This window comes from Apium graveolens, chromosome 10 (assembly GCF_009905375.1).
Source record: "Apium graveolens cultivar Ventura chromosome 10, ASM990537v1, whole genome shotgun sequence".
NCBI classification, from domain to species: domain Eukaryota; kingdom Viridiplantae; phylum Streptophyta; class Magnoliopsida; order Apiales; family Apiaceae; genus Apium; species Apium graveolens.
Window position 1 is genome coordinate 63817655 of NC_133656.1, and position 24433 is coordinate 63842087.

A 24433-nucleotide genomic window follows, 5' to 3' on the forward strand; every position below is an offset into this window, starting at 1 on the left:
GGCAGAAAAATCTCAAACACTACAACTTCGACTCTTTCGATGGATTGGGGGATCCGGAAGAGCACCTCAACTACTTTGAACAGATAGCTCAGATATACTATTACAATGATTTGACGAAATCCAGATTCTTCGCCTCGACCCTCAAAGGGGGGGGCTCAAAGATGGTTCAGCAAAATCCCATCAAGAAGTATCCACTCCTGGAAAGAATTCAGAGGAGCCTTCCTTAGAAGATTCAGAGCTAACAAAACACATGAAATGCACATGTGCCACCTCGAGACAATCCGCCAGTATGATAACGAAGCACTCTCAGCCTATATGCGGAGGTTCCAGGAAGCCATCAACAAAGTTTCGAATCTCGATGAAAGGGAAGCTCTAAGCATATTTCGAAGAAACCTGGATCCAGAACACAACGAGAGGTATATTGTGGAGTTGATAAACAAAGAGCCCCAAAGCCTGGCCGTGGCTTATTCTATGGCAGCCCGGTTCATAAAAGAAACAGACGTTCTCCAGGCGATGAGAATGACTCGGAATAGAGGAAACAGGAACAAATCTTCTGATGACCGACCGAAAGGGGGTTACCATCAGGAGGAAAAGTTCAAACAAAGCAACCAAACCCAGCAAACAAATGTTGTACAAAACACCCCAATATTCCAAAGATTGGGCCCTAAAACAGAATCCAAAAGTGATCCCGGTCCACCTAGGCAGGCAAGGGAGCCTAGGCCAGAGCCAGAGTGGACACCACTAAACAGGACTCGGGAAGAGATACTGAAAGAAATCAAGGGAAAGCCATTCTACTATCCTCCAAAGCCAATGCAGACTCCGCCAGAGAGCAGGCCTTACAACAGGTAGTGCGACTAGCATGAAACCCATGGACACAAGACTGAAAATTGTCTCTCTTTAAAATACTTCATTGAAGATGAAGTCAAGAAAGGCAACCTGAATCAATACATCTCAAGGGAGAAAAATCAGAGAGAAGAAAGGCCAATAAAAGGTAAGAATGTGGTAAATGTGGTCCTGGGAGGTTCACACTCTCCCCCTAGGAGCCCGAGCTCAGGAGATGAGGTATTCTCCATTCAATCCTACCCGGAGATGATCATCTCATTCAGCAACAAGGATTATGAAGGAGTCAACCCGAATCACAACGAAGCCTTGGTCGTAACACTTGATATCTTTGACAACGAAGTAAGAAGGATGTTGATCGATAATGGATCCTCAGTAAACATACTCTTCAAGCACACCGTGGACAAGATGAAGCTTGGGAGCGTACGCTCCAATGAATGCCAAGAGGACCCTCTGTATGGGTTCGGGAACAACTTGGTCCCGATCCAGGGAACTTTATACTTGCCAGTCGTATTCAGATCGGGCTCAAGCCAAGTTACCCATGTGATAAAGTTCTACGTGATCAATACCCCTTCATCCTACAACGGCATAATCGGGCGCTCGGCCTTGACCAGGATCCAAGCAATCACCTTCATATCACATTTGAAAATCAAATTCCCAACTCCAACCGGAGTAGGAGAAATCAAGGGAGACTATGAGGTAGCTGAAAGATGTTATAGCCAGGCTCTGGTAATGGCTGAAACTCATCAAGACAACAAGAGAAAGGCTGTGGTGCTCTGGAAATAGCAAAGTATTAAGAAACATCGCCCCCACCCAAGGGACGACGTGAGAAAAGAAGTTCAGGTCATAGAATCCCTCCCAGATATGAAAGCAACCAAACCAACCTCAGAAGAGCAAAAAAACAACCAAGTCCCAGAAGGGATTGAATTGAGCCTAGGCCTTGGCCAAACCAACCCTACTGTGCAAGCAACCAACCCAGAAAAAATTGGAGAAAGAAACAATAAAGAGATGACAACCCAGGCTCAGATTTATATGAAAAAGAACACAGAGGCTCGGATCCAGAAGATGGTATCAAATACGGATCAATCCAAGATAGAGGCCGATGTTGAAACAGAAACAATTCTGATCAATATAAGCGATCCTTCCAAAAAGATAAAGATAGGATCCGGGCTCGAGGCTAATTTCAGAAAAGACCTGGTATCGCTACTTCAAGGGTACTCTGATATATTCGCTTGGACCCCGAAAGACATGCCCGGGTTGGATGAATCCATAGCGATGCATAGCTTGGACGTCAACTCAGAGAGGAAGCCATTCAAGCAAAAGAGAAGAAATTTTACCCCAGAAAGGCAGAAAGCAATCGATGAAGAAATTGAGAAACTACTGAAAGCTGGAATAATATGCGAAGTCAAGTACCCAGAATGGCTGGAAAATGTAGTGATGGTGAAAAAAACAAATGGAAAATGGAGAATGTGTATCGATTACACAGACCTGAACAGCGTATGCCCCAAAGACCCCTACCCCTTGCCAAACATTGATCAATTGATCGATGTGACTTCTGGGCACGTGATGCTAAATTTCATGGACGCCTACTCGGGGTACAACCAGATCAAGATGAATCCCAGAGATATTCTAAAGACAGCCTCCATCACTCACAGGGCGGTCTATGCCTATGTAATGCTGTCGTTCAGATTGACTAATGCGGGAACAACATATCAAAGGGCAATGAATAAAATCTTCAAGGACCAGATTGGAAGGAACCTGGAATCCTATATGGACGACATGATTGCAAAATCCACAAGCATCCCCGGGCACATAGGAGACCTGAGAGAATGCTTCGACAACTTGAGAAAATACTCACTCAGGCTCAATCCAGAAAAATGTACATTCGGAGTAGGGGCAGGAAAATTCCTTGGGTTTATGATAAGCAACCGAGGGATTGAGTCCAACCCAGAAAAGATAAAGGCAATCCAAGAGATGAAGGCTCCCGGAACACAAAAAGATGTGTAGAAGCTAGCAGGGTCACTAGCTACACTCAGAAGATTCATCTCCAAGCTAGCTGAAAAATGCCTACCCTTCTTTGACCTGTTAAAAGGAGCAACCAATAAGAGAGAAGTTAATTGGAGCCCGGAATGCCAAAGCGCATTTGAAGAAATAAAAAGGTACCTTTCTCAACCCCCTGTGTTAACCAAAGCTCAACCCGGGGAACCCCTATCCCTTTACCTGTCAGCAGGGGCCCTGGAAGTTGGAGCAGCCTTGATCAGGGAAGAGAATGGCAAACAGCAACCAGTTTATTATGTGAGCCAAGTGCTAAAAGATGCAGAAACCCGGTACCCGAGGCTAGAAAAGTTTGCTTTTGCCTTAGTCACAGCATCCAGGAAGCTCAGACACTACTTCCAGGGAAGGGAGATACGAGTTATAACCAATCAACCGTTAAGGAAGATAATACACAAGCCAGATGTCTCAAGGAGGTTGGTAAATTGGGCAGTTGAGCTAAGTCAGTTCAATCTGAGTTTCATTCCTAGGACAACAATCAAAGCCCAGGCTCTAGCTGATTTCATCATAGAATGCAATTTCCCAGAAGAAAAGCCCGTGCTCATGAGCATTGACCCCGAGAGAAACACAGATCAAGAAACAGAAGCCTGGGCCCTCAAAGTTGATGGTTCTTCAACAAACGAAAGATCAGGAGCCGGGCTCATCCTAAAGAGCCCAGAAGGATTCACAATCTAAACAGCAATCTCCTTTGGCTTTTCAGCGACAAACAACCAGGTAGAATGCGAGGCCTTGATCGCAGGATTGAAGCTAGCAAGAACACTCAGGATACAGGATCTTAAATTCTACAGCGACTCCCAGATCGTGGTAAAGCAAACAAATGGCGAGTACATAGCCAAGGATCCAGTTCTAGCCAAATACCAGGCTCTGGTCCAAAGCTACCTCGCCTCCATACCAAAAATCCAAGTCATCTAAATATGCAGAGTGGAGAATTCAGAAGCTGATGCACTATCTAAACTTGTTCAAAATTCATCAGACCTGGATTGCTCCGTCTACTTCGAGGAATTACAGAAACCGAGCACAGAATCTGAAGAAGTCATGAAAATAGATAACAGCCCAAATTGGATGACTCCATTTATTAATTACCTAGAGAAGGGAGAGCTCCCAGAGGATAAAGGGAAGGCTCAAAGGTTAAAGGCAAAAGCTTCAAAATTCTTTATCGAAGAGGGTATACTCTATCGCCGGACCTTCTCCTCCCCGATCCTCAAGTGCATAGGCCCAGGAGAGGTACAGTACTGCCTCATGGAAGTTCACGAAGGAATATGTGGGGACCACATATCCGCAAAGGCACTAGCTCACAAAATCATAAGGCAGGGGTACTACTGGCCCACTATTCACCAAGATGCAATAGACTTTGTGAAAAGATGCAAGGAATGCCAACTCTTCAGCAACGTGACACGGATGAGCCCAGTCCTACCTTCTTCAGTCTTGTCACCAATCCCATTTGCTGTATTGGGCATTGATATCATGGGACCCTTTCCCAGGGCCAGAGGAGACCTTAGGTACTTGCTAGTCTCAATTGATTATATGACAAAATGGGTAGAGGCAAAGGCAATGAGAACAATAAACCAACAAGACTGCATCAAGTTCATGGACAACATATTGATGAGGTTCGGGATCCCGAGAGTACTGGTCTCAGATAATGGTCCAAAGTTCGTTGGTTCAGAATTCGAATCCTACCTTCAAGAAAGGGGCATCCGGCACAAGAGGTCATCAGTAGCCTACCCTCAAGGAAACGGCCAAGTTGAGGTAACAAATCGAATACTTCTCAGGGGGATAGAGAAGAGACTCAGGGAAAGCAAAACCAAATGGCCAGAAGAATTGCTTAATGTACTCTGGGCATACAGAACAAGCCCAAGAACAAGCACAGGAGAAACACCCTTCAAGCTGGCCTATGGAACTGAAGCCATGCTACCAATTGAAGTAGGATCCCCCTCACATCGAGCAATCAACTTTGATGAGATAGAAAATGAGGAAGGGCTTAGAACGAATATTGAGCTAATTGATGAAGTCCGAGACTAGGCAGTGGCAAGAATGGAAAAGTATAAGCAGAAAATAAGAGAACACTTCAGCAAGAAGTCCCGGGTCAAAAACTTTCAAGTTGGAGACCTGGTCCTTTGAGACACGGAAGCTTCAGGCCCCACCAACACTGGGAAGCTAATGCCAAAGTGGGAAGGCCCATACAAAGTCAAGGAAATTCTAAGGCCAGGAACATACAAGCTCATGAACATGGATGAGTCTGAAATACCAAATACATGGCATGGACTCAGGCTCGGAAAGTTGTACCAGTAGAAAAAGCAACCAAAAGCAACCAGAACTTGTAGCCTATGGCAAGCAACCAATCTATGATCCTATATTTTGTATAAAAAGATTTGCAAATCAACGAAAAGAATTTTCCTTTCTTAGAAAGTTATTACTTTTAAATTACCAGTTATGGAAGCAACCACTATTTGCTTACAAAATTTCCAAGTAAATGGAGCAATCACCAATCCGGATTAGACATACCCGGATTGAAAACAAATTTAAAAGCAAAAATTAACCCGGATAAGAATCCAAATCCGGGTTACAAATAACCATTATGTACTTAGGTAACCCTCCAAGTACATAAATCAAAAAAGCAAACACCAACCCGGATAAGCATTCACATCCGGGTTGCAAGCAACCATTATGTACTTACATTTTCCAAGTACATACAGCAAAAAAGCAAACATCAACCCGGGTGGGTTTTATACCCGGATCGAAAGCAAATTAGAAACAACAATCATTTACTTACATTTTCTAAGTACATTAAGCATAAAATTAAGTATCAACCTGGATAAGCCGTCAGATCCGGATTGCAAGCAACCATTATGTACTTACATCAACCCGGATACGGTTCCATACCCGGACCAACCCTGATATAAGCCCAATCCGGGTTAGGGGTAATAGCCACATCCCGGATCATGATCATTTGCTCATAAAAAAAAACAACAACAACAGATGGAAGAAAAATAAGTATTTTCTAAAATGGAAGAAAAGTTCAAAGCAAGATCCGGATTGCCATCAACCCGGAACAAATCCAAATATTACAAATAGTTCAAATCAAAGTACGAGAATGGGAAATCCTAGAAAATGAAATTACAAGGGCTGGGCCTGAGAAGCTTTGCAAAGCTGGTCCGGATCTAGAGGAAGCTGGGACTCGGGCCGTCATAGGGTTCCGGTTCCCCCTGGCCCTGCTCCACCGCGGCCTTTGCAGCAAGGAACTCCTGGATAAAGCTCTCCCAGGAAGCCAAGGGGTCAGTCTAAATGTGGCGTTCGGAAACAACCCAGGACCTACGCACTTCGGGAACCCCGGCCTGAGCAACCTCGAAGTCATAAACATCACTAGCCTTGAATTCAGCAATGATAGCCTCCTTGTTCAAACTCTCTTTAGCAGCAAGCTCGGCCTTGAGTCTCTCCACTTCTTTGGCCATCCCCTCAGCCCGGGCCTCAGAATCCTTCAGCTTCTCATTCAATCCGGACTCCACCACACGGAGTCCCTCACGGGCCTCCTCCAGCTCTCCCTTCAAGGTATCGGAATGTATCTTCTCGGCTTTAGTCCGGTTGTTGGCCTCCTTGAGCTCAGTGAAAGCAACATCGGAGCAAATGGATACTGCACTCCCAAGCTGAGAAACAAAAAAAAACAAAAAAGCACAAAATGAATTAGGGGGCACAATCCAAAACTAAGAGCATAAAAATTCAGAAATCACCTGCCCCCATTGACCTGTGACCCTCTTCAAGGCAGCCGCCATGCTGTAACCCTCAACCTCCTCTCAGTCGTCTTCGGAGGGGATACTGGACATGAACCCGGCCAGGTCAATAAGGCTCTTTATCCCTATCCGGATAGGAACCCCATCCGGGCCCTTCCCTTCCGAATCGCATATCACCCGGTCGGCAACAACAGCTTTCCCGCGGGGAGGCTTTCCCGGGGCAGACTTCCTCTTTTTTGAAGGGGGTTCATCCTCTGAAATCTCTTGGACGTCCGGACCCTCGGCCAAGGGTGAACTAGCCAGATCAGCAACATTCCGGGGGGCAGAAGACTCGGCTCCGCCCTCTGCGTCGACGGACCCGGATCCAGTCCCAGGAGCCCCTTTCGTTGTCTTGTAGGCCAACCCAAGGGAATTAAAAGCTGCTGCATAAGCTGAAGAAGACATTATGGCCCGGGATGCAGGGTTGTAATGCGGCAAACCTGAAAAATAGGAAAGGAAAACTGTCAGCACAGGATTGATACAAATGCAAAGGCTACCAAATCCGGAAACAAAATACTGCAGTAAGCCCGGACCATGGGAAGACGTTTTATGAAAATTAGCTACAAGTAAAAAACCAAAATATATGTTGATCCAGATCATCAGGAAAAGCAGAGGGACCCGGATCAAAGACCAAAATAGGCGTTGATCCAGATCAAAAATTATAAGTTACAAGGAAAAGGAAGGTAATCCGGATCTCCAAGCGGGGATGGGGACCCGGATCAAAAAAAACATATTAAACAAGAACTTACAGCCAAGTTGGAACAGGAGTTTATGGTTCATAAAGGTATCCCGGGTTGGCTGGAACCCGAGACTACCACAAAATTTCCTAATTTGGTCTACAGCCTCCCCCTCTAAGATCTCCGGGTTGAACTTCGTCTTAACTTCCCCAGCTGTGAAGTAAGGGAGATACTCCAGATCGTACCCCTTCAACATCAATATCTCCCCATTCCAATGTTTTAAAGAGGTCTGGTGCATAACCGGTTTGGACCTACCCGGACCAAATCCACACTCTGCTGCCCGGAACCTCAGCTCATAAAAAGGCTTCTCGCTTGATCTAGAAAGATAAAAATCTGGTGGAACAACTTGAAGGTAGGCATGAGCCCGGCCTTGTTACAGCAAGCTATGAACCAGGTCATAGACTTGATTCCGTTCGGAGTTATCTGCATGGGGGATATCCTGTAGACATACTTACACAGGTGCTTAAGAAAAATATGGCAGCGGGGGCTCCACCCGGACCTTAAATACTCCAGCCAGACCGGAACAAAACCGTCCGCAGGACGATGGAAAATCCTCTCATGCGGCTCAGGCCACCTCCAAGCGATATCAGGAGTCAATTGAAAAGCAGCCCGGATTGCCTTGTCCATATCACCCGGGTCAGCTTCAGCATAAAAATCCTTTAGCTGGTAATGATCCCGGTTGATCCCAAACGAAGCAAAAGCTACCTCCAGGGCGCCCTGATCATAAACGCCCGGGTGGCCATCCCCGTGCCTCTCATATCTGACCCGAGTGTAGTAAATGCTATCTTCAAACCCGGGTGGCTTCCTAACGAAGTGATACTTAATATCGGACCAACGGCCGTCCGGAGTGAAGATAACCGAGTTCTCCGGAAGCCTCTTGAACCGGAAGCTCGTAATCGTTCCCACAGACCCGGACCCTTTCTCACCATCTCGCCCCGGATCTGTTCCCTACCAGATGAATCCGGATCACTCTCCTCGTCAGAAAAGTTGGGGTAGCAGTTATAGACTTTCCTAGCCCGCTCCTTGGTCCGGACCATATACCTATTAAAATGAAGGTAAGTTAGCCTGGACCCTACAGATTTTATTTATTTTGCAAAGCGGTCCGGATCAGGTACGTTATGTTAGCTTTCCATAACCTAATGATCCGGACCCCCAATGCAAGTCCAACCCGGAAAAACATCAAAGATCCGGATCATGTTAACTACAACAAAAAACCAAACACCCATGGACCCGGATCTTGGTGGCAAATACCCAAATCCGGATCCATAACAACCAAAAACTTAAAATTACCCATACCCGGATAAAAAGCAACCAAAAACAGCTCAAAAAACCTAAGTCATATAATTCTACCCATAAACCTCCCCCAGATCCTATACCCTCGACCCGGATCAAAATCAAAACCCTTACCCCCAAACAGTCAACCCAAGAATCAAAGAGCAAAATCAGCCATTTTTTACCTATATACACATATATTTTAACCAAGAACACGAAGAACACCATCAAAAAACCCAGAAAAATCAAACCTAAAAACCCCATTTTCGCATAAAAATAAAACATAAACACCCAGAAAACATACAGATCTACAAATACCTAAACGGAAATATACAAACCCTCTACAAAAACGGACCAAAAACACATAAATATACCGATCAATTGGAAGCATGCGAAAACTAGAAGGGAAATATGAAAAATCGAAAGTAAAGAACAATGAGAGGGCAGTAGCGGCTTACAGATTTGTCGAGCGAAAGAGCAAGTAGAGGCGGAAAGGCAGCAGAAAAATCAGGCAACAAACACTCCAAAGCTTCAAAGAACTCCAAGCGAATTGAAAAAGAAAGAATGTTGTGACTGTTGGTCTTCTTTTTTGATGAAAAAATAAAGAATAAGTGGAAGAAGTGAGCAGCCTTTTATAGGCCAAAGAAAAGTAACAGCCCCTGCCACGTGGCAGGGTGTGGTTGGATAGAAAACGGTTACAAAAAGAAAAAACCCCTTGATATACATTTAAAACCCATAATCATTATGGGCCGAGTTTCTACGGAAAAACTGCCCAAAAATTCAAATTTGTGGGAAGGAATAAACTGAAAGACGTTACAACTTCTCGACTTTTCAAATTCAACGGCCCGCTACCCGGAGCAAGAGCCCTAATCCGGGTCATTGTCAGCCAGATACAGAATTGGAAGAGAAAATTAATCAATCCGGATATCTCCCTACCACACCAGATCCGGATTGGGGGGCAACCAGGAGCGGAAATTTTTCTGAAGCAACTATTCTACCTTAATCCGGATTGGCATCCACTACACCAGATCCGGATTGGGGGGCAACCAGGAGCGGAAATTTTTCTGAAGCAACTATTCTACCTTAATCCGGATTGGCATCCACTACACCAGATCTGGATTGGGGGGGCAACCAGGAGCAGAAATTTTTCTGAAGCAACTATTCTACCTTAATCCGGATTGGCATCCACTACACCAAATCCGGATTGGGGGGCAACCAGGAGCGGAAATTTTTCTGAAGCAACTATTCTACCTTAATCCGGATTGGCATCCACTACACCAGATCCGGATTGGGGGCAACCAGGAGCGGAAATTTTTCCCCTAAAGAAAATATATAATCCTACTCTACTCCCTCATCCAGAAAATCTGCATAAGGGAGTGGGGGGCAAATGATAGGGTATAAGAGACCCGGCTAGGACTCAACCTGGACCTAAAGGATACCAGGCTCGACCGATAGGCCGAGGCCCCCCTCTCACAGAATAATCAAATGGAGAGACCACTCCCGGGTCCATCCCATGACCCGGACCCGGATCCGGATCAGGGCTAAAACCACCATGAGGGGGGCCCCAGCAAATACATTCACATCCCGCAACCCGCCAAGCAAGGGTACGTGGGCACGTGACTATGACAGCTATCAATAACCAACACACCAGACAAGCACGGCGCGTGTCAGAGGCTGTTAGGACACTCTGAAGGTGGTCCTCCCCTGGACGCGTGTATGCAATCCACCCAAGCCAGGCGTCCTCTGGTCCCAAGATCCAACGGCCCAGATTTAGAGGTAACTACCCCTATGTTAGTCCCTTAACAATATAGCAAGAATTACAGAAGGGGGGGTTGAATGGAATTCTTTATCTTTTTCTTGAAATAAAAATGTTCAACTCGATTATAGATATATCTGTTTTGATTAGCACAATGCGGAATATAAACTTTAATGAATCAAAACAAGAGTAATTAAAAACAAGAGTCTTTAAAAACTTTCTGGTGGATTTAAACAATTCCACCAGAGATATATATTAATATATCGAGAGAACTCTGTGTGCAGAAATGCTCACAACTGCTTTTACAAGATAGAACAACTAAGAACACAGGAAATGCTAAATATAGTGCTTACAAAGATTTCTCTGTGTTTGTTTCTAAGCTCACTTAGTTTTCTTAGTTATTTTATATTTGCTACTCTCTTGGTTTATATATATTACCAAGATTACAAAGTCAACAGAACTGAATAAATATAAAATCTAACAGTCTTGATCTTTGCTGCTTTTCGTCCTCTATTACCCAGTTAATAGGCTTCCACAGTGTTTGTATCCAATCTCGACGGCTGTGTGTCAGCTTTCACTGTTCAACTGATGTTTGAATCTTGATATTATCATCCGTCGACTTTCAGATCATCCATCGATGACTTACTTGATCATCCGTCGACTGCTATTTTGAACATTCATTGAAAGTCATTTGATCATCCGTCGAAGCTTTGTTAAGCATCCGTTGATAGCTATTTTGGCACTTGACTTCATTTCACTTATACAGAATTACAAGACATTGCTTATGTACAGTTAATTAACCTATTCTGCATATCTAGTTAAAGTCAACATGACTTATATGCTACTACAGATTCTATACAAAGGTGCATACAACACTGTGCTACAAACTTATCATTATATAAGCTACTCACTCGATGGATAATAAATTACTCATCCGTCGGTACTCAAACTGAGTTATCCGTCGGGACTATAATTCTTATCCATCGAGTGCTACATTATTTCACTAAGTAAAATCTACTTAGATGTTTTGTTTAGGTAATCATCAAGTGCACAACATATTCACAACAATCTCCCCCAATTTATGTCTACTGGAATTGTAGCCATAAATTAAGAGACACTTGATGATAACAAAACATCCTAAACATATATCTTTAAAGATAAGTAGATAAAACTGAAAGTGCTTCAATTTAAACAAGGTATACAAGGTTTGGCTCACAGTCAATTCAAGATGCTCCTCTAGCCTGAGCAGATTTTTCTAGTTTCTTGAAGGTCTGGATCTTCTTCCAAGCTTTCTGTTGTTTTCTTCAATTTGATTCTGGAGCTGTCTGTGGAATTCTAATTCATCAGATTCTGAGAGATCTAACATTTCTTGCATTTCCAAAAGAGTCTCATTGCTAGAGATACTCAATTGGTCTTCTAGTCTGAAGAATCTTCTCACACCCTTGTCATCCATGAATTCCATCAGCCAGTAGGGCCTTAGATGCATTCTTCTCCCTGTGTATGGGATGATAAGAGTTTTGGGTAGTGCATCTTTGGCTCTAACACTCCTTAGCTCTTCAATCTTCTTCAATACTAATCTTCTTGCAGTTACATTAAACCCAAAGTTTTTCTTGAAAGATGAATAGACTTTGATCAACACAGCTTGGCTTTCTTGAAGTATCCTGTGAAGAGGCCACTGAATCTCCCTTCCTCCTTTGTACTTGAATACCAACCTTTCAGGTAGGTTTCTGTATGCATCAATTGCCCTTACCTCATCCAGCTCCTCCAGATAAAAGTTTAGGTCTGAAAATTCCTTGATGTCACACAAGTACAAGTAGTCTTCCTTGTTGATAGAGGGATTTGATGCTTGAGTTTCAGCTTTAGTGGATTCCATTGGAAATTGATCTTCCAATTCCTTGTTAACAATATCCAACTTTCTTTTTGTTCTTTTAGCCAATTCTTTCTTTCTTGGAGATTTCTTCTGTTCTTCAATCTTCTTCTTTGATCCAGTAGCTTAAGTTGGTTGAGAGGGAATTTGTTGAGAAGAGTTCACAGCCTGTAGCTTGGTCAAGATAGCAAACTGTTCTTTCTTTTATTTAGACTTCTTTGCATCTAGAGCAGCTTGCCTCTTTTCCTGCTTCAATCTGGCTTTTTCTTCTTCCTTTGCTTGAGCAAATTGTGGATGTCCAGCTACCACACAAATTTCCTTCCCATTTCTGAATATCTTTGCAATTCTCTCTCTTGAGGCTGAATCAGCTGGATCTTTGTAGAGAAGAATAGATCTTGACAGAAGCTTCTTTTCATTAGGCTTGGGTGTCTCATACACAGTATCCATAGGGTTCTTCAAAGATGACTTTGGATAGTTTGCCCTTGGTTTAAGAATCATCTCAGCCTTTGTAGTCTTGATGCAGGAAGATTGTCCTTTCTCCAGATAGTTCATGCTCATCTCATTGACATTGATTGGCTTGACATGAGAGTGATGGATTGTTGACTGATCTGGTTCCTTGACTAATTGAAACTTTCTCTGTATTTCCTCATCAATCTTTTTCCAGTTGATCAGAGTCAACTCTTCTTTATCAGCATCTTTCAAACTTGATGCTGCTGTATTTATAAGATCTATACCATCTGCAACTGGTGGCTTGGAGATAGTAATTGAAGGTACAATTACTTTGCTGATTTGAACTACAATGTTCTCCCCCTTAGTTGGTCCTTTCTCCCCCTTACTTGATTCTCTCTCCCCCTTTTTGTTATCATCAAGTGAAGGAGTTAGGCCTTGTGCTTTAGCCAGTTGCATGAGAAGATTTTTCTGAGTCTGTTGATTTTGAAGAAGTAGGGCCACTGAATTCTCAATAACTTGAACTCTGGTCTCCAGCTTGGCTATCTTCTTTTCAGAATCTGATTCTCTTCTCAACCTTTTTAATAAATCATGCATGGTACCATATGGCATTAGTGAATCTAGTTTCTCAGAGTTGTATGTCTTTAAGTCAGCTATCTCCTTTTTTAATTCATCCACACTGATATTCTATCTGGAGTGTTGGATCTTCATTAAGTGCAAGGAGTCTAGATGAGCTTTAAGAACAGCCTTGGTACCAGCATCTGAAACTTCCTGAAGGGCTTGCTGAATGGCTGTTACTTGTCTTACCAAAGACACCTCAAATTGTCCTGGTGTAAAGTCCTTTGCCCATGCCCATTCAGGTAAACTTAAAGCAGAATTTCGGCCTTCAGCTCCCCCTAAGTTCATGCTTCCATTCAAAGAACTAGAGTCATCATCATCAGAATTTACTCCAAATTCTTCAGATGGCTCTCCAGCTTGAGGAGGCATCCTGTTGACAGCAGCTTTATCTCTTTGAAGAGATTCTGTGGTGTGCACTAAGTGTAAAGTCTGCTCTGCCTCCACATTGCCCTGAGCAGCCAACAGTTGATAGGCTGAAACAGGGTGAGTAAAAGTGTCAGCATCCAAGGAAATGTTATCAATTACATCTTTGTAATGTTGCTGAAATTGTCTTTCCTTTTCAGCATCATCCACAATCATTGACTCACTAGCAATGGTTGGCTCCATCCTTATTGCTCCAGTACCTGCTTTTCTCTCATGTTCTCTCTTTTGTTGCATCAGGGTCTCACCCTGGCTCCCCACCCTCACACCCTCACCTTCACCTACTAAGGTGGGACTCCTCTCACTCACTTTTTCCAATCCTGAATGAATGGATTGCTGAGATTCACTCTTTTCCTCTCCTTTTGCCTGGGAGCAACCCAGCCTCTCACTCAATACACTCTCCTCTCTCAGTCCTAAGAGTGATTGTATTACCACCAAATCTTCTGCACTTGAAATTATTAAGTTTGAAGTTGTGCAGAGACACTCGACGGATAAATGATATCCGTCGGGTGAGTGGTAAAGCTATCCGACGGATAACTGCTGTTAAGCTTATCCCTCGGGATACAATCACTACTCGACGGATGAGCAATATCCATCGAGAGAGTAGAAATGAATGAGGTGGGGAGAGAAACTATTGTTGACTCTGTGTTGATTGAAGTTATTTGAGGCACAGATGTCACAATAGAATCAGAAAGAATTGGCAAGTGAGCCAACAAATCATCTAAAAGATGATGCTCACTTGCACTAGATTTTGGCTTCCCCAACAGAGTTAAAGAAGGGGAATCAGGATTGAAGTGTTTATCATGTCCACTTCCAGTGAGTTGGTTGGTGAGTATTGTGTTTCAGTGGCTTCTATCAAGAGAGATTTTGGCTGTGACTCCACATTTATTGGAGCCACATCAATCTGAATTTGAGAAGGTGCAGGGACTGTGTCTTTAGCACCAGTTTGCACTAAGTGTGTGTCCTGTGCATCCCCAGTTGTTTTGGATTTCTTCTTTCTAGTGTAAGTTTGGTGTAGGCTTGTGTCCCTAACCCTCTTGGCCTGTGCTCTTGGATGAGAGCTTTGTTCAATAGCCACATCCTTTTGGGATGATGCAGCTAGAAGTGAGCTTCTGTCCTTTTTAAGCACTGCAGTTTGTTGGGAAACTGCAGTGTGGCTAGGCTGGGATTCACTTATCTCTTCAACCTTATCCTTGGGGTTTCTTTGATGTTCACCCCTTCCCTCACCTATCTTACCCTCCTTCACACTCCCCTCTTTGTGTTTTGTAGAATTTTCAACTGGTACCTTTTGAGAGATACCAGGGGGGTTTTCTTTGATTTGGATTTAAGAATTGCAGTTGTTTTGGCAGCTTTGGTAGGCAACTGTTTGGTCATTGTCACAGTTGCCATAGCTATGCCTGAAGTCAAAGAAATAGAAGGGATTGGAATAGTTGAGAGTGTAGATGAACTTACCTCACTTACCTGAGGTGTCAGCATTACAGGAAAATAGAACATTGGCACATCCTTGTGATGGTTGGCTCTGTTCAAATCTGCAATGATTCTTCTCTCTTGAACCCAACACGCTAATTTGTTGGTTGGGTTCTCAAGTACAATCTCTTCACAAAGATGGTTAGCCAAAAGCATAAAAAATCTAGCATAGTAAATATTCTTTCCTCTTTTGGTTAGTCACCTAGTTTGTAACCTAACTCATACACAACCAGATCACTTAAGTTGTAATATTTGTCTGTAACTAGCATGTATAGCATGTTAAGCATGGAAATATTCACAGAATCAAAATTACTGATTTTTCCAGAAAAGACCTTAGTTACTACATCACACAAGTAACTCCATTCCTTCCTAAGACCTAGTCTTCTAATTTCACTTAGTTTTGCAGTAGGAAGTGCATAATGCATGGAATTTAGCATATTGACAATATCAGTGTCAGTGTGTGGTGCAGTAACATTGTCATCAGGAATCTTGAAACATGCTTTTATGACATCACTATTGATACAGAAAACATTACCTTTGATGGTCAGAGTGATGGTTTTGTCAGTAGAGTTGTAGATTGCTGTTGTCCACATCTCCTCAACAACTTCACAATAAATTGTGGGTGATTCCAGCATAGCAAAACTTAATTTGCAGTTCTTCATGAAGTCCATCATCTTATGATAGTCTTCAGATTGCTGAATCCCCTTATTTACCAAGGCGGTGAAGTTGTTCTTCTCATAGATGAACCCAGACTGTGACATGATCTTTACTACGGGTGCCATTGTTAGGGAAGAAAAGCTTGAAGAGAAAGAGGATTTTTGCTTGAGAGAGAATGAAATAAGACAGTTGAATTTGAGAATGATAAAAGAAAATGATTAGAATGAAATAGGCTTTTATACTTTGCTTAAACTCAACGGATAAAAATAATAAAGAGAAATAAATTACCCAATAGAAACTGCCTAAAATTACCGTTTTAAAATAAACTTTAAAAATTCCACCCATTATCCGTCGTGTAATGCTTATAAACTGTAAGTATACTCGATGGATAATGTTCAGGGAATTAACGGTTAAGATTTAGACACTTCGAAGGATGAGGATAAAAATGTTATCCGTCGAGCTTTAAAATATTCCAGAAAAGTAATTGATTTTTATTTACCATTTGTATATCGACGGATGACTCAACCCGATGGATAATGGTCATCCGTCGAGAGACAAATTTTGACTTAGCCAAAATTTCATCCAAGACTAAAAATCAACTAAATTTCTGGCTTCTTTTCAACTTGCAAGAATAATTCAGATAAATTCAAGAGTAATTAAGCATACCTAACTCACTTACCAACCTAGAAAAGGTGGATTCATCCAGTGGCTTGGTAAAAATATCTGCAAGTTGCTTCTCACTTGGAACAAAATGTAACTCTACAGTACCATTCATTATATGTTCCCTTATGAAATGGTACTTGATGTCTATATGCTTTGTCCTTGAATGTTGCACTGGATTTTCAGTGATGGCAATTGCACTTGTGTTGTCACAGAAAATAGGAATCCTTTCAACTTGCAAACCATAGTCTAGCAATTGATTTTTCACCCATAAAATCTGTGCACAGCAACTACCAGCAGCAATATATTCAGCTTCAGCTGTAGAAGTAGAAACTGAATTTTGCTTTTTACTGAACCAGGACACAAGCTTGTCTCCTAAAAATTGACAGGTTCCTGTTGTGCTTTTTCTATCTATTCTGCAACCTGCATAATCTGCATCTGAATAACCAGTTAGATCAAAACCAGAATCTCTAGGATACCAAATGCCAAGTTTTGGTGTTCCTTTGAGATATCTGAAAATTCTTTTAATAGCTATCAAATGAGACTCTCTAGGATCAGCCTGAAATCTAGCACACAAACATGTAGCAAACATTATATCTGGCCTATTGGCTGTCAAGTACAGAAGTGAGCCAACCATGCCTCTATAACTTGAAATATCCACAGACTTTTCAGTAGTGTTAATTTCAAGCTTAGTTGCAGTGGCCATGGGAGTTTTTGCAGATGTGCAATCCATCAGATCAAACTTCTTTAAAAGATCAAAAATATATTTAGTTTGACTAATGAATATTCCATCACTAACTTGCTTAACTTGTAAACCAAGAAAGTAAGTTAGTTCTCCCATCATACTCATTTCATACTTGCTTTGCATCAGTTTGGCAAACTTTTTACAAAGTTTTTCATCTGTAGAGCCAAAAATAATATCATCTACATAAATTTGAACAAGTATGCTAGAGCCATTCATATTTCTGAAAAATAAAGTTTTATCTACAGTATCTCTTGTGAAGTGATTTTCCAAAAGGAACTTTGATAAAGTGTCATACCAGGCTCTAGGTGCTTGCTTCAGTCTATAAAGTGCTTTCAATAGATAGTAGACATACTCTGGGAAATTTGGATCTTCAAAGCCAGGAGGTTGACTTACATACACTTCTTCCTCCAAATCTCCATTCAGAAAGGCACTTTTGACATCCATTTGATAGACCTTGAAATTGGCATGGGCTGCATAGGCTAAGAAGATTCTGATGGCTTCAAGTCTTGTAACAGGAGCAAATGTTTCATCAAAATCTATCCCTTCTTGCTGACAATAGCCTTTAGCAACCAATCTTGTTTTGTTCCTTACTACTATGCCATTTTTATCAATCTTGTTTCTGAATACCCATTTGGTGTCTATTGGATTCTTTCCTTTAGACTTGGGTACCAGCTTCCATACTTTATTCCTTTCAAATTGGTTTAGCTCCTCCTGCATAGCTAAAATCCAATCAGGATCTAATAAGGCTTCTTCTACCTTCTTTGGTTCTTCCTTAGACAGGAAGCTGCTGTATAGACATTCTTCTTGAGTTGCTCTCCTGGTTTGAACTCTGGAAGAAACATCACCAATAATCAGTTCAAAGGGGTGATCTTTTGTCCATTTTCTTGGTTGAGGTAGATTAGCCCTAGATGAAGAGACCTCAATGTTGTCTTGATGTGTGATTGAGTTTTGATTGCTAGAAACTCCCCCTGAGTTTGTGGATCTTTGATTTGAAATTGGGGTGCTTTCTATGGGTGATCTGCCTTGACTTCCTGCTCCTTTTGATAACCCGATGGATGGTGAATTTTGAGTACCGACGGATGAGGCAGGTTGTCTTCCGACGGATAATACAGATTGCCTTCCGACGGATGAAGCATTATGTAACTCGACGGATGTTGAGTTTTGTGCTTCATTTGTAGTAAATTTGTCTGCAGTATCCTTAGACACTGTTTCTTGATCACTTTCATCATCACTTTCTTCACTGACCATCTCAACATTGTCGAATTTGAGGCTCTCATGGTAACCTCCATCTTTTAGTCCTTCAATCTTTTTATCATCAAACACAACATGTATAGATTCAACAACAATGTTGGTTCTTAGATTGTAGACTCTATATGCTTTACCAACAGCATATCCAACAAAAATTCCTTCATCTGCTTTAGCGTCAAACTTCCCATTTTGATCAGTTTGATTTCTCAGAATATAGCATTTACAGCCAAAGACATGAAGAAAGTTTAGAGTTGGCTTCTTGTTTTTGAACAATTGATAAGGTGTCTTGCATTTTGCTTGATTAATCAAAGAGATGTTCTGAGTGTAGCATGCAGTGTTGACAGCTTCAGCCCAGAAATATGTTGGTAATTTTGATTCTTCAAGCATTGTCCTTGCAGCTTCAATAAGAGATCTATTCTTTCTTTCCACTACTCCATTCTTTTGTGGAGTCCTTGCTGCTGAAAACTCATGCAGGATCCCATTTTCCTCACAGAATGCTCTCATGACATAGTTCTTGAACTCAGTTCCATTGTCACTCCTGATTCTTCTAACTTTGAAATCAGGATGATTGTTAACTTGCCTTATGTGATTGATGATGATTTCACTAGCTTCATCTTTGGACTTTAGGAAATAGGTCCAAGAGAACTTTGAGAAATCATCTACAATTACTAGGCAAAATCTTTTCTTTGAGATTGACAAAACATTGACTGGTCCAAACAAATCCATGTGAAGCAGTTACAGAGGTTCTTCAATTGTTGAATCAAGTTTCTTCCTGAATGATGCTTTAATTTGCTTCCCTTTTTGGCAGGCATCACACAGTCCATCCTTTGTAAACTCCACCAGAGGAATGCCTCTAACTAGCTCTTTCTTTACCAGCTCATTCATGGTCTTGAAGTTCAAATGGGATAGCTTCTTGTGCCATAGCCAACTTTCATCTTGACTTGCTTTACTGAGAAGACAAGTTACAGATTCTGCTTTATTTGAGTTGAAGTCAGCTAGATACACATTTCCTCTTCTCACACCAGTGAGAACCACTTTGTTGTTTTGATTATTAATCACAACACAGGTTTCTTTGTTGAAGGTTACTGAGTTGCCTTTATCACAAAGCTGGCTGATACTCAACAGATTGTGTTTGAGACCATCCACTAAGGCAACCTCTTCAATGATGACATTGTCCTTTGAAATCAAGCCATATCCCACAGTATAACCTTTGCTGTCATCTCCAAAAGTGATACTTGGGCCAGCTCTCTCTTCAAACTCTGTGAGCAGGGTAGAATCACCAGTCATGTGTCTTGAACAACCACTATCCAAGTACCAAAGATTCCTTCTGTTTCCCTGCACACATCAAAATCAAATCAAGTTGATTTTGGTACCCAAGTTTCCTTGGGTCCTGCCTTGTTAGCTTTCTTCTTCTGTTTCTTAGGTTTTAACTCATTTGACTTAGGAAGTTCAGATTCTTCCTTAGTCATTTGGGTTGGGCCTTTGAAACCACTAGATGCTACAGAATTATTATGCATGTTATGGCTAACAGGAAATGGCATGCTTGGTGCAAACATGTTATTCCAGTAAGGCATGCTAAATGGCATTTGAGGCATATTGTATGCAGCATAATATGGATTAGGTGCAAATGGCATATTAGCAAACTGTGCATTCATGTTCTGTGTAGGCATAGCATTAACAGGAATAGGAGACATGGCATTCATGTTAGAGAATTGAGGCTGAACAGACATCGGAGTAGGCATGGCAGATTTGCAATTAACAGACAAATGATTTACACTACCACATTTAACACAGATTTTTCTAGGAGCATATTTGTCAGGTGTGTAGTTGTTATGTTAGTTAATCCCTACTTTACCATTCCTATTGTTTTTCCTTTTAGTTTCTGTTTTTACCTCTATCTTCTCAAGTCTGTCACTCAACTGTTTGACAGTCATGTGACCAACATTAGCCTTCTTCCCTTTCTTGGCTTGACTTGACTCCCCTGAAACAAAGTTCTTGGAAACAGACCCATACTTTTCATTTAGCTTGGTTAATTTGGCTTTACCAATGGGTTTGTTCACAGCCGACGGATGAGGATTTTTATCATTCTACGGATAACACATTTTGTTATCCGACGGATAGTCCTCATCATCCGTCGAGTCTACATCTTTCAGCAATCCATCTACCAAAATAGGTTCTAGTTTCTCCTTATTCTTTTTCCAGGCTTCATCACAAAAGGACTCAATTCCTTGAACCTTGGTGATTTGAGCATGAACATCTCTGGATGTTTTCCATGCTTTAATCACCTCCTGTTCACGATCGAGCTGCTTCTTTAAAATTTCTTCCTTTTTCAAGGACTCAGTTAATTCCTCCTTAGCAATTCTACACTCAATTTTTAGTTTCTCAAACTCAACAAACTGAGACTCAAGCATATTATTCCTCTCACTCAAACACAAGTTGTTTTCTTTGATTTTAGCATTTTCTTTAGTGAGGGACTTAAGTGTAACACGCAAATGATACAATTCTGTAGACATGTCATTTATTGCATCATTACACTCAGTTTTAGATAAATGTGCAAAGTTTGAAGTAATTACCTGATTGCTTGAGGAACTTGTCTCTGTTTCATCAGACTTGGCCATAAGGGCTAGATTGACATAGCTGATCTCCTCATCTTCATCCAAACCATCAGCTGCCCAGTCATTCTCTTGTGTAATAAAAGCCCTTTCCTTCTGTTTGAGTAGATCAAAGTATTTTTGCTTAAAATCCACAGACTCAATTCTCTTCTTACTGGAATCTGACTTTCTACACTCATTTGCAAAATGCCCGGCCAAGCCATATTTGAAACACTTGAATTTTGACTTATCCACCATGTTTCTATTTGGCTTGGCAGCTCCAAAGTTCTTCTTGAACTTGAGCTTGGCAAATCTTCTTGAAAGGAATGCTAGGTGCTCATCAATGTCCTCCATGTCATCTTGACTCAAAAAATCTTCACTTTCTGCAGCTAGCCCTTTACCCTTGCTTTCACAGGCCTTTGAAGTTGATTCCACAGCTTCCATCTTCACTTCCTTCTCCTTTTCCAGTTCAGCAACTAGTGCAATGGATCCTCCTTTCTTCTTTCCTCTCTCCATTCTTTCATCCTGCTCTATTTCAAGCTCATAGGTCTTCAGAATGCCATACAGTCTCTCCAAAGTAAACTCCTTATAATCTTGTGAGTTTCTCAATGAGACTGTCATTGGTTTCCATTCCTTTGGAAGAGATCTGAGAAATTTCAGATTGGAGTCTTTAGTCTGATAGACTCTTCCATGCAATTTAAGAGCATTTAGTAGCTTTTGGAATCTACTAAAAATGTCAATGAGTGACTCACTTTCTTCATTGTGAAAATGCTCATATTGCTGAATCAGGAGCTGCATTTTGTTTTCTCTTACTTGCTCAGTACCATCACAGATTATCTGTATTGTGTCCCAAACTTCCTTGGCAGTCTTGCAGTTGATGATGTTATCAAACATATTTGCATCAACACCATTGAACAGAATGTTCATGGCCTTTTTATCTTTTCTGACTTATTCAAGATCAGGATCAGACCATTCATGCCTTGGCTTTGGAACTGATGGTTCATTTCCTGTTGCAGCTCTCATTGGAACATGAGGGCCTCTTTCTATGCAATCCACATAGGCCTCATCTTGAGAGAGCATATGAAGATGCATCTTTATCTTCCAATGATGGTAATTATCTTTATCCAGAAAAGGAATCTTGACTCCAACATCTTTCTTGTTCATCTTGCTGAATTGTTTTGATCTTTAAACTCTTTGTAGATTAAGAGCTTGCTCTGATACCAATTGTTAGTCCCTTAACAATATAGCAAGAATTACAGAAGGGGGGGGTTGAATGGAATTCTTTATCTTTTTCTTGAAATAAAAATGTTCAACTCGATTATAGATATATCTGTTTTGATTAGCACAATGCGGAATATAAACTTTAATGAATCAAAACAAGAGTCTTTAAAAACTTTCTGGTGGATTTAAACAATTCCATCAGAGATATATATTAATATATCGAGAGAACTCTGTGTGCAGAAATGCTCACAGCTGCTTTTACAAGATAGAACAACTAAGAACACAGGAAATGCTAAAGATAGTGCTTACAAAGATTTCTCTGTGTTTGTTTCTAAGCTCACTTAGTTTTCTTAGTTATTTTATATTTGCTACTCTCTTGGTTTATATATATTACCAAGATTACAAAGTCAATAGAACTGAATAAATATAAAATCTAACAGTCTTGATCTTTGCTGCTTTTCGTCCTCTATTACCCAGTTAATAGGCTTCCACAGTGTTTGTATCCAATCTCGACGGCTGTGTGTCAGCTTTCACTGTTCAACTGATGTTTGAATCTTGATATTATCATCCGTCGACTTTCAGATCATCCGTCGATGACTTACTTGATCATACGTCGACTGCTATTTTGAACATCCGTTGAAAGTAATTTGATCATCCGTCGAAGCTTTGTTAAGCATCCGTTGATAGCTATTTTGGCACTTGACTTCATTTCACTTATACAGAATTACAAGACATTGCTTATGTACAGTTAATCAACTTATTCTGCATATCTAGTTAAAGTCAACATGACTTATATGCTACTACAGATTCTATACAAAGGTGCATACAACACTGTGCTACAAACTTATCATTATATAAACTACTCACTCGATGGATAATAAATTACTCATCCGTCGGTACTCAAACTGAGTTATCCGTCGGGACTATAATTCTTATCCGTCGAGTGCTATATTATTTCACTAAGTAAAATCTACTTAGATATTTTGTTTAGGTAATCATCAAGTGCACAACATATTCACAACACCCTAAACCCTACCTTGGGGCTATATATACCCCCAAGGCTGAAGGGTCTAGGGGTTAAAATATATTCACTCTTGCACACTCACACACTCTCATACACTCAAAAACACACAGCAGCTATCACATATACACATCCACACACAAACACACAGCAGCCTCTAAATTACATAAATATACATGCCTTCATCTTCTCCAAAGCATGTTCTTATTCTCACACCGGAGGCGTCGGGGGAGCCAAACCCCCCTTCCGGTGTTGTTTTGCAGGCGCCCAACTAGCAGCTAAACCTCATCTGCGCACAGAAGGTCCAGGAACGCCGTCAGACGGAGCTGCCCGCTCACAGGAGTTATCAATGTCCACCTCCAAACCATCTAGGTTTCAACCCCTGGCCTTAACATCTTTCTTCTTGGATCCCAACACATTATCCTTGTCAACCGCATTTGCTAAACGTGCTGCATTTGATTAGCAAGAGAACAAAAATTAAGCAAAAGTAAACGGAACAAAACATCTTCACCTTTACCTATAAAGTGAACAGAGAACAATTGTTTTGCACTAAAAACTTGGGGGTTCTTCTTGACAGGAATACCTATATATATAGTGTCAATCTAGTCCTAGTTCTACTTTTGTTCTGCAACTTTGTGTTCCTCTACTCGATGTATCTTTTGTGTAATTCCTAAGTTCTATCCATGTGAGAGAACAGAAGACCGACTCGTTTAAAATAAATAGGAAAAATAAAGTAAAGTCTTTGACATCACGTATTTATTATAGTATTTTCCTCACGTTTTTTTATGAAAATTTTATTTGACATATATTTTATTTTATTACGTATTATAGTTTAAGACTCGTGTAAATATTATACAAATTTTAATATCTAATTTCTAATTTGCTGTTTACTTTAATAATATTTTATAATAATTAATATTTAAATAGTATAACCCCTTCTGTGTTGGAGCGTCCTGAACAATATCAACTTTTTAATATAAAAAAAAATGTTCCGGATGTGGCAGACTTTGTAAGTATATTTCTCAAGGGTGTTGATATCTCAACCAGTAG